The sequence below is a fragment of the Lathamus discolor genome, chromosome 2, assembly GCF_037157495.1.
Source record: "Lathamus discolor isolate bLatDis1 chromosome 2, bLatDis1.hap1, whole genome shotgun sequence".
NCBI lineage: Eukaryota > Metazoa > Chordata > Aves > Psittaciformes > Psittacidae > Lathamus > Lathamus discolor.
In genome coordinates this window covers 80,381,335-80,398,225 of record NC_088885.1, presented here as the reverse complement: position 1 = coordinate 80,398,225, position 16,891 = coordinate 80,381,335, and the positions used below count along the sequence as shown (strand labels likewise).

The following is a 16,891-nucleotide window of genomic DNA, read 5'->3' as shown; positions in this document are numbered from 1 at the left end:
CAATGGTCTCCACTTTTTTTATGTCTATAAATTAGACACAGGCTTCTACAGCTATCTTGGTTCTAGCTAATTTCAGAATACAATATGAATCATACAAGTCTAACCTGAACTACTTCTTTAGGTGAAGTAACTATGTAAGAAAACAAAATTTTTAGGCATGATCCCCCTCAGACAGGAAACAATCTGTGTACCAGGATAACGTTACACCCGTCTCAATAAGAGTAGACGGCAGGTTTATTTTATGTGATAGATAAGTAAACACATTCAGTTTAATTGCAGTGGAAAAAGTGAACTGTGAAGTGCCACTAAAAAATGGTTTAAAGAAGTTCTGAATTGGACTGCAATCTGAAGCTATGTATTTAGATGAAAAAAAAACTTGCTTTGGTAGAATTACAGAATCATAGAATGGTCTGGATTGGAAAGGACCTTAAAGAAAACCTAGTTTCAACCCACCTTTCACAAGCAAGAACACCCCACCACTAGACCAGGTTGCTCAGAGCCACATCCATCATGGCCTGGAATACTTTCAGGAATGGGGCCGTGTCCTGGGTTCAGCAGCAGCAGTCATTTTTCTCCTTCTTAGGAGCTAGTACAGTGCTGTGTTTTGATCTTTTGTCCTGAGAACAGTGCTGATAACACCGATGTTTTCAGTTGCTGCTCGAATGTTTGGTCTGGCCAAGGACTTTGTGAGTCTCATGCTCGCCCAGGGAGGAGGGGAGGCCGGGAGGAAGCAGAGACAGGACACCTGACCCAAACTGACCAAAGAGGTATTCCATACCACAGCACGTCATGCCCAGGATGTAACAGGGAGTGACTTGGAAGGGCTGGGGGACTGCAGGGTTGGACGAGGTATCGGTGGGTGCTCGGCTGGGGGGAGTGGGGCGAGTTTTTGGTCGGCTGGTGTTGAGGTGTTGTATTCTTTCCTCTTCTTATTTCTTTTATCGTTGCTATTACTGGTGGTAGCAGTAGTGACTTGTGTTATACCTTAGTTACTAAACTGTTCTTATCTCAACCCATGGGAGTTGCATTCTTTTCGATTCTCCTCTCCATCCCTCCAGGAGCAGGGGGAGGGCAAGAAGCTGGGGGAATGAGTGAACGAAGTTTGTGGTTAGGTTTAAACCACGACAGGCAGCCACAACTTCACTGGGCAATCTGTGCATGTGTCACCACCAGTGAAGAATTTTCTCCTTACATCTGATCTAAATCTACCTTTCAGCTGAAAGCCATTCCCCCTTATCCTAACACCCTTGTAAAAAAATCCCTCTCCCAATTTCTTTTAGGCTCCCTTCAGATACTGGAAGGCTGCTATAAAGTCTCCCCAGAGCCTTCTCTTCTCCAGGCTGAACAACTCTCCCAGCTTGTCTTCACAGAAGTGATGCTCCAGCCCTGTGACAACCATTGTGGACCTCCTCTGCACTCACCCAAGCAGGAACATATTACTCTCATATTGGTACCCCAGAGCTGAATGCGGTACTGCAAGTGGAGTCAAGAGCAGAGCAGAGGGGTAGAATCACCTTCCTCAACCTGCTTGTCACACTTTTTTTGATGCAGTCCGGGATATGGTTGGCTTTCTGGGCTGCAAGCACACACTGCTGTCTCATACTGAGCTTCTCATCAATACATTTACCCCTTACAGTTACCTTTCTTCGTACTAAACCTATGGGTTCTTACGGCAATACCTAGAATTTAAAGCATTTCAACTCCTGTAACCCATGATTCTTCATTTTTCCCTAAACCTCTGATTCATGTAATTTTTTCTTTGATTGCAAAGAAACATTAAGCTTTCAACGTAAGGAACCAGAAAATTTAAGGGTAGAATCTCAACAGTTCATGACACTGAAGAGGAAATAGCGTAAATATTAAGAACAAATAAAACATGACCACAGCTTACTTTTGTGCTGCATTGCCATATCTATACTTTTCTTCTTTGAGATAAAGCATGTTCCATTAATTTAGTACAGATATATACATTCTGGGAAGAGCTTCAGCTGAATTTTTGCATTTATGAAAGTGCATAAAGAGACACACAATTACCCTTACGTATTCTTACACTGATACACTGGAGCAGTTACCATCCATGCTTGGTGGCATTAAGAAAAACACCTATATTTATTGCACACATTTATTATTTTCCCTAATTTTGAAACAAAGCTGATGCTACACATATTACAGAAAATTTGATGATAAAGTTACTCTCAAATGTCCAAGTACATATCCACATTAGTCAAAACATTCTTCTAAATTACCTGCTTGTCTTATCAATATTTGTCAGCATGAAGGGCTTTCTGAGCAACAGCTATTTTTTTTCCAGAAGTAGTAATAACATCTCAATGCATAAAATACCAAACAGAAGAAACCTGATCTAAGGAGGTTCTTTTTCCCAACAAGTAATGTGTCAGTGTAGTAAAAGTTAACAAAAAAGGAATGCATATAACAGCTTGAAAAGCAGATTATCCTTATTTTACCAAGTAATAAAAGGGCATTTTACATTAAAAAAAATAAAATAAAAAAAACCAAACCAACCCTTAGAAATCCAGATGCATTACAGGATTTTCTCTTATTTTTAATTGTAACTTTGTTTTGATTTTTGTTGAAATTATTCCTGTAGCTTTAGTGATCCTCCCAAAATCTCCACAATATAATTTTAGTGGCAAGACAACATATTTAGTTAGAGAAGCCTGAGGATCTCACCTTGTTTTATATTTCATGAATGCCTGAGGATAGAAAAGGCATGCAGCTAGGTTAATTTCTCTAACTGAATAACTACTCATGATATTATGTACTTAAATGAATGGTTTTTTAAGCTGCAGAAATATTATGGCTCAAAAATGGCCTGATTAATAACTTCTATATTTGTCAGGTTTATTGTTGCAGATTGTCCTATCATTTTATTCCTTCTAAATCTGACAAAGGTACCAGAAACTTAAAGAGTTTCAAAAGTTGGCAGCTATACTGTGATACTGAATTAACCATGTGGGATCAACTTTTGAGGTACCAGTTTAAAGTGCTGAAGCATTCCCTGAAGCATCTTTCATTTGAGATATTAAATGTCATCATTTTCATACTTCATTAGCTCTGTAATTCAACAGGGAATAACTTTTTTTCACTGCACCAGGTTTCCAGGATCATTTGTTGTGTCTTGATGAGATCTTGTTTATCTCAGAAATTAAACTTAAGTAATCGTCTTATTTTATGAAGGTGAACATAATAGGGTAAAAACAATCAACAAATATTTGCTTCTTACGTCTCAAAAGCTGTAAATCCCAATATTTAAACTGTGTTCAGTCACACTTTTTTAGCCAATTAAGAAAGCTATTTACTCAGCCAAGTCATATTTGAATACTAAAAAATGGAAATAATTAATACTGAAGTAGCTTGACAAAAAAGAAAGCTGACACTGGGGAAAATTGTCATTTAAATGAGACTAAATCATGTCCTACCTTCATAGTTTATTTATGCAGTGACAGTTAGCTAAGTTTCTATTTAAATCTGAATTTCTAATACCTGCATCCAAGTAAAGACTAGATATTGATAACAGAGAACTGCCTGTCCCTACCAAGTCCTAGTACTGTCAAAACGTTTGAGCCTCACTTTTTACCATTCTTCAGAAATCCAGCCACTCAGTGTTGTGGTTTAAACCCAGGCCATAAATTAAAACCACAAAATCTACTCCCCCCCCCCCGCCCCAACCCCCCCCCCCCACTTTCTTCCCCCCACTCCCAGAGGGATGGCAAGAAGAACTGAAAGAATGTAACTCCCACAGGTTGAGATAAGAACAGTTTAATAACTAAGGTATAACAAATCACTACTGCTATGACCAATAATAATAATGGTAAAGGAAATAACAAAGGAAGAGGATACACCACCTCACCACCCACCAACCGATAATACCCAGCCTGAGTGAACAGTGAACTTCCAGGTAACTCTCTGTCACATCCTGGGCATGACATGCTGTGGTATGGAATACCTCTTTGGCTAGTTTGGGTCAGGTGTCCTGTCTCTGCTTCCTCCTAGCTTCCCCTCCTCCATGGCAGAGCATAAGACTCACAAAGTTCTTGGTCAGACTAAACATTTGAGCAGCAACTAAAAAACATCAGTGTTATCAGTGCTGTTTGCAGGCTGAAAGTCAAGAACACAGCACTGCACCAGCTACTAAGAAGGAATAAAAATGACTGCTACTGCTGAATCCAGGACACTCAGTATCAATGATACCTGGCCGTATAACTCTTTTGAAGCCTCCATCATAACTTTCAACCACAATTGGCTATGCTGAAGACTATAGCATTGTTGATGTATTACAAGAATGTATTTGCTCTTTCCCTGGCTTTTAAAAATGGGATAGGGATTGTGCTTATCTATACCCATTCTATCAGCATTTTCCACAATAATTATAACTGGGGAATACAATTAAAAGAAAAAAAAAAAAAACAAAAACAAAAAACACCAAAACAAAACAACCAAAAAAAAAAAAACCCCTAGAACAACTTTCATAGGTATATGCTTATTTTCTTCTACAAGAGGCTCCCAGAATATGAATTTATACTGCTGAGAACTGTATGGTTGGCATTAAATAATCAACAGCTGTTGCGACTTCCAGGATATAACAGTACCTGGGTGACAGTAATACTAACTTATTACATTCAGTAACATAGCATTCTGCAAGCCCTGTTCGAAACTGAAATCACAGTATGCTGGGTGTTGCATGTTCTTTCCTTACCACATCTGGAAGAGAACTTAAATTATTAGACAGAGAACTTAAATCATTGGACCAAAACTAGAAGGAACCCCAAAATGCAGAGCATCCATGGGTCTCCCAACCAATAGTTTCTCTCTCCCATGTTCCCTTCAAAGGAGCTGCAACCATTTGGGAATATTTATACCATCTACAATTAAGTAAAGCCAGCCAAACCAGAAGTGTATTTTGCTGACTAGTCAACACTCCTCCCATGGAAAGAGGACAATAGAAAGACTTTTCCAGAATAAATCAAGACAGTCTGTCAGGACTACAAAGGAAACACAGGGAGGGATTATCTATATTAACCAACTTAATTTGATAACAAATTCACATGCTCTGCATTTACCACTTTTTAATTACTTTTGTTTGACTGTTACTACTTAAAACATGGCAAGTTAAAAATCTGAACTCCCTCTCCTTCTGGTTCTTTCTACCATGTTATAGAGGGGATAAGCAGAAGTCTGCTAGAGTAACTCCTCTCCTTAGTGGCAGAGTTCTAGAAGTAGGAGGTGAGTAGACTAAGGAGGATCAGGGAGTCCAAGAGAAAGAAAGACTACTGGAATCACAATCTACCTTCTCTGGGACAGGTGCAGCACTCAGGATGCATGAAACTGAGGGCTCCCTATTCAATTGCCTTGCTGAACATGATGACTTAAGGGGAATGGCAACAATATCCTGCCCAGCGCAGCAGGCACCTCTCTCTTGTGACTGCCCCACATTCCTGGGTGCCCCCCGCATATAGGTGCAAAGCTCACAGTAACAAGGATGACGGTCCATCTAAGTTAGAGGAGTCATCAAGGTTAAGTTAGTCTACACCCCACATCAAAACCACTCCCATAAAAAAAAAAAGAGACAGGTCATTCCTTAGGAGACCCTCTCCTGGGAGCAACAGAAGGCCCAATGGGCTGATCAGACCCACTTCTTAGGGAAATCTGCTGCCTCCCTGGGGCCCAGGTTAAAGACATGAGTAGAAAACTTCTTACCCTCTTATAGCCCTCAGATTATTATCCATTATTGATTTTTCAGGTTGGCAGCAATGAATTTGCAACAAGAAGTCCAAGGGCGATCAAGAAAGACTTCAGAGGCTTGGGATGACTGGTTGAGGTATCAGGAGCACAAGCAGCATTCCCTTTATCTTTCCAATTGCAGGGAAGGATGAAAAGCAGAGGCAGCAGACCAGTATCTGGCTACAAGACTGTGTACAAGACTGGAACATGTTGTTCAGGGAATTGGTGGAATAAACATCCCTGAAGATATTCAGAAGATATTTAGACATGGCACTTTAGGATTTGTTAGTATCAGGTTTACAGTTGGATTCAATGATCTTAAAGGTTCTTTCCAACCAAAATGATTCTACAATTCTAAGAATAACACACTCTAAGCAGTATTTGTTGCCCTTGTTTCACTATTCTAGAAACTTAGATCTCACTGAATTTTTACTCATATTCAGATCAGAATAGCTAGGGAAAAAAAAAAAAAAATCAAACACAAACAAGCAAAAGAAACCAACCACCCAACAACTTCTCTATCATCACTATGTAAGTCTAAGATGAGAGGTAGGGTATTGTCAGTAACAATTTTCCTAACAGCGAACTCATATGCACTCAACATATGAACTCAACAGCACTCAACAGTCAAATGAATTCCGGAGTTTCTTACTTACACCACTATCTGTTCATCCCTACCATACACAGTTTGACACAAACCTAAAATAATTTCAACTCTCAGGGCCTATATATGAAATTTGGTAGTGTAATTATGTATGCCTGGAAATAAACCAAAAGTTATTAATGGATCTCTAAGTCAGAGTGAATTATTAGTGTAATGTCTTTGCAGTCTTCATGTAAAGCAGAAAATAAACCCCATGATAGAAATTGAAGCCAAGAAGTTAAGTTCAGTTTCTATTTCTGATAGTTATATTCCATAGATGTGAGGTGTTTACTGGTACTTCAGATCCTTGCCAAGTTTTTTTGGTAATGGGGAAGAAGAGTTCAAGGTATTGTATGTTTGAAGCTTAGACACAATAATAGATTGTATGCTGATGCATTTAAAAGCGCATAGGTGGATAGATCCAGATGCCATTAGTGAGATTGGAGATGACTTATCTTTAAATACTAAGAAATTGTCATTTAATTTACTGGATAAAACAGTATCTAATGACTTATTTTAAAAGATCTGGCATAACCTAACATGTGGCATGGAATGACTGAAAGTGTTTTTAAACTCACATGACATTGTTAACAATTTTAAAAAGTAATTAACAACAGAAATGAAATCGCAAAGTGGTACTAGCCTAAGGATTATCAGCCATCAGAGGTTAATCAGCAAGCATCAGCACCAACCATTTCTTAAATTATCTCCTGTGCAATGATCAGGACATTAGCTTGTATTAACCCTCCAATTAATTAAGCAATGAGGATTCAGCTTTCAGCTTTGTTATAAAAGTTACATCTTGCAGCATTTTGATAATAAGAGTACAACTCTACAGGAACATATAATCCTGTATGACACTGACTGCACCGTGCAAGCTTCACAGCACTGGCAATCAGCAACACCTTCACTTATTTCAGCGTATTCTTAGTGTCAGGTCCTATGATCAGTGAAAGCTCATCAAAAACTAACCGAGACATACTCCTAAGGCTTTGCAAGCCAGCTGAAGAGAGGTATGAACTTCTCAAAATTTGATCTTACCATTTAAATTATATGGCAAGGATATTAGAGTTTCTCAGAAAAGGCAGTATTAATACTCTCACTTTCTTAGTAAGAACTTGTTTACAAACTGTTGTCCTTTATTGGTTCAAGTCATGATTCCTTATTTAAGCAGACAACCTAAATAAAGCCGATTCTGGCATCAGATGCCAGTAAAATTTAACAGTAAGGTTCAATTCTCCAGTTAGTTAAAAAAAAAAAAATCTATTGCTTTACAGACTTCAGAAATATAGAATGCTCAAAGGTGGACCATTAGTTAACTAGGTTTTCAAAAGATTTATTTTGGTTTAAAAAAGCAACAACCCCTCCCCCCCCCCAAAAAAAAAACAAAACAAACAACAACCCAAAAGAATAACAAAAGCAAACAACAGAATGGATGCACAAGTAGTATAAAAAAGTTCTAGTAGAACAAGAACTTCTGTACCTTCCAAGAGAAAGGGCTGGCAAGTTTAGAACATTTTTCTTTTTATTCCTGCACAATGTATTACTACCTTATTGCACATTATCACAGGATGGCAGAATAAAGCCAGGATTTTCACAGAACTCCAAAAAAAGTGAATAGATATTGAAAAAGGCCAAAGTACTTTTATTAATTCAAAGCTATTGACAGAGCTTTGTTTGGACAGGTGACCTATACAGTTGTTTGTTTTGTTTTAAAAATTTTTATTAATCAACTTACATAAGTGTGATATCGCCCTTGTGACTTTGAGGTTCAAATGCAAAGCCCAATATTTCACTGCATATCACAAACCCTTCAGTGTTACTAGCAGTCAATATTAAGCCTGCCTCTCTGATCCTTTTGAGTCAGCCCCCCACAAAGCTCATGTCACCCAAATAGGGACCCCTTTAATAACTTAATACAATGGGGAGGGCTCTGTGTATTAATGACATGTGATACTTTATAAAGTGTTTGAGGATTATAATTTATAAATTCAGGGCACCCTTACATCACAAGTGTCTTAATCTAAAGTAAGAAAGGTCCAAATAAAAGCAGTTATTTAGCAAGAAACAAAGCAATCAAATACTTAGAAAAGACAAGTGTCTATACATAGCATCCTTTCACTAACACATCATTAACCATCCTCATTTCCACACCTTTTCCTTTCTATGTGCATGATTAGGTCAAGGATTGTGTGCTTTGGGCTTACTTTACACTACAGATGATGTTTATTTAGATTATGTAAGGCAACAAGCCAATTAGAAAGGGGCTTTTAGAGACTTTCAAGATAGTCACACAAAGTGCTAAGGAGCTCCCTTCTCAGATCTTTTAGGTAATGGTGGCAACAGCAGTAAGGGTCTTTCTAGAGCTGAGCTTTCCCTTGAATTCCTCTACCTAGGGCTCCTAGGTATTTAATTGCAGATTAAATATTTTATCCAAAAGCATTTTTTTCCTTCCTTCTGCAACACAGTCCGCTCACCCTCTTAATAAGAAAGACAGGAGGCTTTAGTTGTGGAAAAGGTTTTGTAGGATTGGTGATCTCCTTTTGGATTAAACTAGCAAATCCTTACTTTAGAGAAAGGTAAAATTTTTCCTTTTGCTGGTTGCTTGAAACCCTTCAGGGAGAATGCACATTTCACTGAAACTTATACTCCACATCAATTGGGGTATTAAAAATGATGTAAGCATCTTCAGTAATTGTTTTTAGTTCATTAACCATAAAAACTAGGTGGTGAGCAAATTAATTTGAGGTAAGTGATCCTCAGCTTCTGTTTAAGGCATAAAATAACAGTATGTTATTTTCCTCTAGAAAACAACATGGACAATTAATTTTGTCAGAGTAAATTTCAAGTAGAGGGTTGAATTAGAAAATAGTAAAAACTTATTTGCTCCAGGAAGTGTAAAGTGTTATAGTGTTTATACATCAGGTTTATTTCAAGATAGCAGCAGCATGCATCAAAAGTTTTATGAATACCAGTTAAATGTTTCCATTCTTAAAATTCATTTTTCAGGCTGGGCAAGTTTTTCAAACCTAGTTTAAATATTCTTTGCTAGAAGACAATTCCTTAAAGCTCCACCAAAAGGCTAATAAAAACAACACGTTTAAAATACTAACTCAGATCACAATTGGTTTAGAAAAAAAACTAGGACTTCCAATGGGAAAGGATGCCTGCTGATGCAAAACCTCACTTACCCCTACAAATAGCATCTGTTTCAAAATTGCTAGTAATCACTAGATGCCCACCCCTGCTTCAGACCAACAGAACATGAGGTAGTCTCATGTAAGGATCTTAGTGTAAGTTACACCGGTAATCTTACCTTTGATAATGCTTATTAAGAATTAAATTCCATAAGTTTTAATAATTTTAGTTATGTTATAAAAATCAGGAGAATTATTGGAGAGTCTATCTTATAAGTTATGTATTTGGAACAAAATATAAAGCATACAACACTGAATATTCAAGTATTCATCCATATTGTATAAAAGCTGAATTACTTCAATGACTAATTTCATGGTTGGCATTACATTTAGTTCTGTGGTACTTCAGAGTTCATCCCAAAATGAGCTTCAGTTGAAAAAGCCATTTGCTGAAAAGGATGCAATATAGCCTCTTGATTTGAGATACGTTGCTAGTAGTTAATGAAAAGGCTAACAATGACTCACACTTCCATATTTTTCACACTCACTTGCAAGTCATTGATACACAACAAATACATTGGTAAGTGCAGAGCAAGGCAGCTGCTTTTGTCTAACAAGGCTTAGTGACACCACTGGTTTTATTTAAGGAGATCAGGGCTTCTTATCAGGTACTTAAAGCATTTCAGACATATAGCTAGGGTTCCTACGTATGCATATTTGGTATTTCATATCTAGCCAGAGAGCAATGCTAGCAAGTGATTGTTTCTCACCTGCAATTGTTACTACTTTACATTTTTAACATTCCCATAAAAAGACTGGTTTAATATATGCCAGTAACAAAATTTAACACGTTTGCTACTTTTAAATTTCCCTTTTCCAAAATAATTTTCTAACTAGCCAGACATTAAAAGCAAACTTTTCTGAACACAGACTTTTTTAGCCTCTTCAATAAATACCAAGATCCTGCTTCAACCATCAAAGCACTCAGGGATAATGAAGAATTTGCAGTACAAATTTGGAAAAATGTTAACATTTGTATTTTTAGGTGCATTTTGATGACTCCTAACAGTAAAAGGAGAGAGATGTCTGATTCTCTGAAGACGTTTAAATGCCTACCCTGCGAGTCACTGCTATGTAGGAATATGTATACTTGAATTTTGTGTTTCAATCCTTCAGTTCATAAACATCACTAATCTTTCCTCCAAAACATTTTGGTTTTTAATTACAAGCCATTTAGGGATGCAATTATTCCTGACCACGTTTGTGAAATTTCGCAAACTGATTTTTATACCCAGTGGCATATTTGCCAATTAAAGTGATGTCAGTGGGGAAGAGAAAACAAACATAAAGAAGAGAACCTTGTCCACATTTGAAATATTCTGGAAACTAAAACCACAATCAAGAAAATTAGAAGGAAGAGCTGCCAATTAGTCTACAGGAGCATGACTTTAATATTATATACAGAACAAGAATGCAGGTAGGATATACATATCTCAGATATAAAAACAAAGTAACAGAAAGTCAACCAATTATTGTATTTCACACAACCCCGTTTATGAAACATCCAGCTGTGAGACTATGACATTCAAGCACTTGCGCAATTTCAGAAGCGGAATATGGGAAAAACAGGGAAGAGGGATCACAGACACACTTCCGAAGAATTAAGATAAAGTCCTTGCTTTGCTGTTCTAGGTAACTAAATTGTATAACCCTTAAACCTCTCTTGACTGAGAAATTACATTTCAAAATATCAAGAATCCCAAGAGCACCACCAGAAGTGAACAGGAATATTTATAAATGAGATTTAAGAAAAGTAATTTTATAAATTAAGACAAAATTGCTACCTAATAATCATCAATCACCATCTAATTTACGCAGGTGAAATGAAGTTGGGCAGGAGTGTTGATCTGCTTGAGGCTGGCAGTGCTCTACAGAGATCTGAAAACACTGGACTGATGGGCCAAGGACAGTTATACAAGATCCAACAAGGTAAAGTGCCAGGTCCTGCACTACAACAACCCCATGTGATGCTACAGACTGGGGGAAGAGTGGTGGAAAGCTGCTTGCCAGAAAAGGACTTGGGGGTACTGGTTTACAGCCAGCTGAATATGAACCAGCTGCATGCCAAAGTGGCCAAGAGCATCCTAGCCTGTATCAGAAATAGTATCACCAGCAGGACCAGGGAAGTGATTGTCCCTTTGTAGTCAGCACTGGTGAGGCCTCACCTCAAATACTGTGTTCAGCTTTGAGCCACTCATTGCAAGGTAGACATCAAGTTACTGGAGGCACGTCTGACAAAAAAGCAACTAAACTGGTTAAGGGTCTAGAGTTTATGAAGACTGCCTGTAGGGACTGGGGTTGTTAGGATGAAGAAATAGAGGCTGAAGGGAGACCTTGTTGGCCTCTACAGCTACCTGAAAGAAGTATGCAGTAAGGTGGATGTTGGTCTCTTCTCAAATAAGAAGTGACAGGATGAGAGGAAATGGCCTCAAGTTGCATCAGAGGAGGTTCAGATTGCATATTACAAACAAATATCTTCAAGAGGGTTGTCAAGCATTGGAATAGGTTGCCCAAGGAACTGGTTGAATTACTATCCCTACAAGCTCAGGAGTGCTGCATCCCAAGTAGAAGGAAGTGCAGCGTGAGGGCCAGGAGAGCTCTTTGGATGGATAAAGAGCTGCTGAGGAAAATTCAAATGAAAAAAGAGGCTTATAAAAAATGGAAGCAAGAACAGGCGGCCTGGGTAGAGTACAGGGATGTTGTCCGGGAAGCTAGGGACCAGGTTAGGAAGGCTAAGGCCCAGTTAGAATTAAACCTAGCCAGGGATGTTAAGGATAACAGGAAAGGATTCTACAGATACGTAGCAGACAAAAAACAGACTAGGGACAACATAGGCCCCCTGAGGAAGCTTCTGGGAGAACCGGTTACACAAGATTTGGAGAAGGCTAAGGCTCTGAATGACTTCTTGGCCTCAGTCTTCACTGACAAAGGCTCTGACTGCACCACCCAGGTCTTAGAAGGTAGACACAGGGGCTGTGAGAATGAAGACCTTGGGCCCACTGTAGGAGAGGATCTGGTTCAAGACCATCTTAAAAATCTGAATGCACACAAGTCCGTGGGACCTGATGGAATCCATCCGTGGATCCTGAAGGAGCTGGCGAATGAAGTTGCTAAGCCACTGGCCATCCTATTTGAAAAATCATGGCACTCAGGTGAAGTTCCCGACCACTGGGAAAAGGGAAATATAACCCCCATTTTCAAGAAGGGGAAAATGGATGACCCAGGGAATTACAGACCAGTCAGTCTTGCCTCTGTGCCTGGTAAAATCTTGGAGCACATTCTCCTGGATGGTATGCTAAGGCACATGAAAAACAAGGAGGTGCTTGGTGACAGCCAGCATGGCTTCACTAAGGGGAAATCCTGCCTGACCAATTTGGTGGCCTTCTATGATGGGGCTACAGAACTGAGGGACAAGGGTCAAGGAGTTGATGTCATCTACCTGGACTTCTGCAAAGCGTTCAACACTGTCCCACGCCACATCCTTGTCTCTAAATTGGAGAGACATCAATTTGATGGATGGACCACTAGGTGGATAAAGAACTGGCTTGACAGCCGCACACAAAGAGTTGTGGTCAATGGCTCGATGTCCGGCTGGAGACCGGTAATGAGTGGTGTCCCTCAGGGAATGGTGTTGGGACTGGTCTTGTTTAACATCTTTGTCGCTGACATGGACAGTGGGATTGAGTGCGCCCTCAGCAAGTTTGCCGATGACACCAAGCTGTGTGGTCCGGTTGATATGCTAGAGGGAAGGGATGCCATGCAGAGGGACCTTGACATGCTTGTAAGGTGGGCTGATGCCAACCTTATGAAGTTCAACCACGACAAGTGCAAGGTCCTACACCTGGGTCGGAGCAATCCCAGGCACAGCTACAGACTGGGCAAAGAAGAGATTCAGAGTGGCCCTGCAGAGAAGGACTTGGGGGTGCTGGTTGATGAGAAAATGAACATGAGCCGGCAGTGTGCCCTCGCAGCAAAGAAAGCCAACCATATCCTGGGCTGCATCAAAAGGAGCGTGACCAGCAGGTCGAAGGAGGTGATCCTGCCCCTCTACTCTGCTCTTGTGAGACCTCACTTGCAGTATTGTGTGCAGTTCTGGTGTCCTCAACATAAAAAGGACATGGAACTGTTGGAACAAGTCCAGAGGAGGGCCACGAGGATGATCAGGGGACTGGAGCACCTCCCATATGAAGATAGGCTGAGGAAGTTGGGGCTGTTGAGCCGGGAGAAGAGAAGGCTGTGTGGAGACCTCATAGCAGCCTTCCAGTACCTGAAGGGGGCCTACAAGGATGCTGGAGAGCGACTCTTCATCAGGGACTGTAGTGACAGGACAAGGGGTAACGGGTTAAATCTTAAACAGGGGAAGATTAGGGAGAAGTTTAGATTGGAGATAAGGAGGAAATTCTTTCCTGTTAGGGTGGTGAGACACTGGAATGGGTTGCCCAGGGAGGTTGTGAGTGCTCCATCCCTGGCAGTGTTCAAGGCCAGGTTGCATGATGCCTCGGGTGGGATGGTTTAGTGTGAGGTGTCCCTGCCATATGGCAGGGGGGTTGGAACTAGATGATCTTGAGGTCCTTTCCAACCCTAACTATTCTATGATGCTATGAGGTACTTAGAGGCATACTGTAGTAGTGGACTTGTAATATTAGGTTAGCGGTTGGACTTGATGATCGTAAGCCTTTTTCCAGCCTAAAGGATTCTATAGTTCTATGAAAATAGAATAATTTTTCAGGGAACTACCACTTCTCAAAGCTCTGTAACAGTGTGCAAGACTGGCAAAGTTCTCCAAGCACTATGCCAGCAGAAAGATTCTCCCTTTTTCTCCAGAGTATCCTTCAGAGATGCAGATATCAAGATTATTTTTTCTCCAACTGCACACTGGCAAGAGGCAGGGTGATGACACTTTTACCTCCTCCTGCTGTCCTCCCTGAAGTATGAATCAAAGATAAGCTCATAGCCATGGGATTCATTTCTATGGGAAAGTTGATTCAAGGGAGCAAGAGATCAAAGAACAAAATGGGATCTGAAACAGGCCCTAAAATATCACTACAGCGAAATAAACATCGTAAATGCTAGGGCCAACAAAGACTAGAAAACTCAGAAATACTTCTCTTGCCACAGTTCAAATGTCTACAAGTTACTAATAAGGCCATACAGGAAACAGCTTATCCATGTGCCCTTCATATTTGGAAAGTCACTTTGAACTATTTTACCAAGGTGTTCTATCTTATTTTAAAAAGTTATTCAGGACATTGATCTTTAATGGACTATCTTGTTGCCTAAGAAAAACAAATGCTCTTCCTTCAAGCAGAGTAACTCAGTGAAAGTAATGATATTAATTCTGTTACAACAAGCTTATAATTAATTTCTGCTTACTTAACCCTGAAGGTGGAGAATAAGTTAATTGGAACCATTTCTAAATAATGACAGGTCCCACACATTGCCTGGAGTATCAATGTTACCGCTGAAATAAGCATGTTGGACTTGCAAACTAAAGTCAAGATTTGGTGGTGGCATTCTCCATGAAGAAAGGGAGCGGGGAATAAAAGTGACATTTTTTCCATGTAATCAACACCACAGCAATTAAACCTTCTAACTACTTCCTAAAAATATAATCTATCCTGGTACAAACTCAATATCAAAATTTTAAATTTAATCAGTTTTTTTGGACTGAACTGCACATAAGTTAAATTCAGAAGGAAAAGAAGTATCTGAGTCAGGTCCTTCTCCTGGATCTCATTTCAATGAATAAAATTTCCCTAGGATACATATACATACGAGCATAGTTCCTCAGTAATCGTGATGATGGCTCATGATTACCTTTATCTCAGGACTAAAAATTCTTTACAAATACTATGAGGCTCCTTAAGTCTACAAGAAAGTAAACCTCTTTTTTATAAGCCTCACTTCATAATAAGTAGTTATGAAAAATTTTATTTCCCTCATTAGTCATTCAGTAGTGTAATGGATTTAAGTAGCCAAACCCAATCAAGTGTTCTAAAAATAGGGGAAGACAACAAGGCGTAAAAGTGACAGAAGCCGAGATTCTCTGAAGAACCAAAGGATTGCAAGATAGCAGAAATACTTGCACAATAAGGCAAGTGGCAGTATCAGAGCCCTTGTCATTCAAGGATGCCAGAGGTCGTAACAGGTAGGTATATGAACTATCAGATCAGATCTTTAGGAAGTGTAACATTTGTTTCCTTCACCTCTTCTACTGTGGATGTATTTTTAACCTTTAATGGACTATAGACCCTAGGAAGACTTCTGTATTTCTAGCTACAACACTGGGTACAGATAGAAGCAGTACTCAATTGAAAGAACAAGTGTGGTAATACCTATGTCAAGTGAAAAGTAACTGAACCGTAGCCTGATCAACACAATCAGTTTTCTTGAAGATCAGTTAGATGATTTGAACTGATAACATTATATACCTTACAACAAACACCATCTGCTTTAATAACTCATTTGTTTTCTACAAATGCCAGCTAAATTTCCCAAATCAGCAGGACGGATGATATTACTGGCACAGAACAACTTCAGGATAAGAAAGATGAGGGCCTGGAATCAAAGGCCACAAAAATCTTTCAAACCCGTTACAGAAACATTAACGGTGTGTGAAGGATAGAGATGGGTTAACCATAAGCACTGCTACCATATATGAATATTCTTCCTTATTTTCATGGTCAAGGAGGAAATGGAAGTGTCAGGCAGTAAACACCCCAACCAAAAGCCCAAAAAAACCCTTACCTTTATCAGCGGGGAATGTGCAAAGGAAATCCTCTATTGTGATAGCAAGGGATATCCTCTCTACTGCCTGCATCACAAGATGAAAAGCATGAGCAAGACTGAAGCATTATGACTGCTACCTTGTTACAGACAGCAATATAGGAGCTTGAGGCTGAAATAACAGCAAGAGAAGGTTATAAGCAAGTACAGAGTAAGAGAAAGGTGCAGGATTTAAAACCCTTGACACAAGTGCACAAAGGTAACAGATTGCTTTCCTGTTATTTAAACCCAAAGGTCTGACATACTTATTCCTCATTTACCATGAAATTACAGGGTTTAAAGACATGTTGCTTGATCATTTAACTTTATTGCCTTACCTTAAGGCATCATTTTATCTGCGTCATTTCTGACACCTGCATATCTACTCGTACTCCACTGTCAGAATCTACATCCAAGCAATTTGTTTTAGTTTTTCCCTACTTCAGCATTTTTGGCACATTTTATCCAACCTTAGTCTTCCTTAACATTCCAGGAATTCAATATCTTATCTTATTATGGACATAGTAATAGATTACTTTAGCCC

At 39.4% G+C, this 16,891-nt stretch overlaps 1 long non-coding RNA gene across 1 annotated transcript in view; it reads right to left on the bottom strand.

Moving 5' to 3' along the window:
• Positions 1 to 16,891, bottom strand: part of LOC136009272 (uncharacterized) — a 76,466-nt gene that overhangs the window by 43,877 nt on the left and 15,698 nt on the right. Inside the window, exon 3 of the long non-coding RNA XR_010610453.1 lies at positions 16,330 to 16,396. This is a non-coding gene — a long non-coding RNA (uncharacterized LOC136009272). The remainder of the gene's footprint in view (positions 1 to 16,329; positions 16,397 to 16,891) is intronic.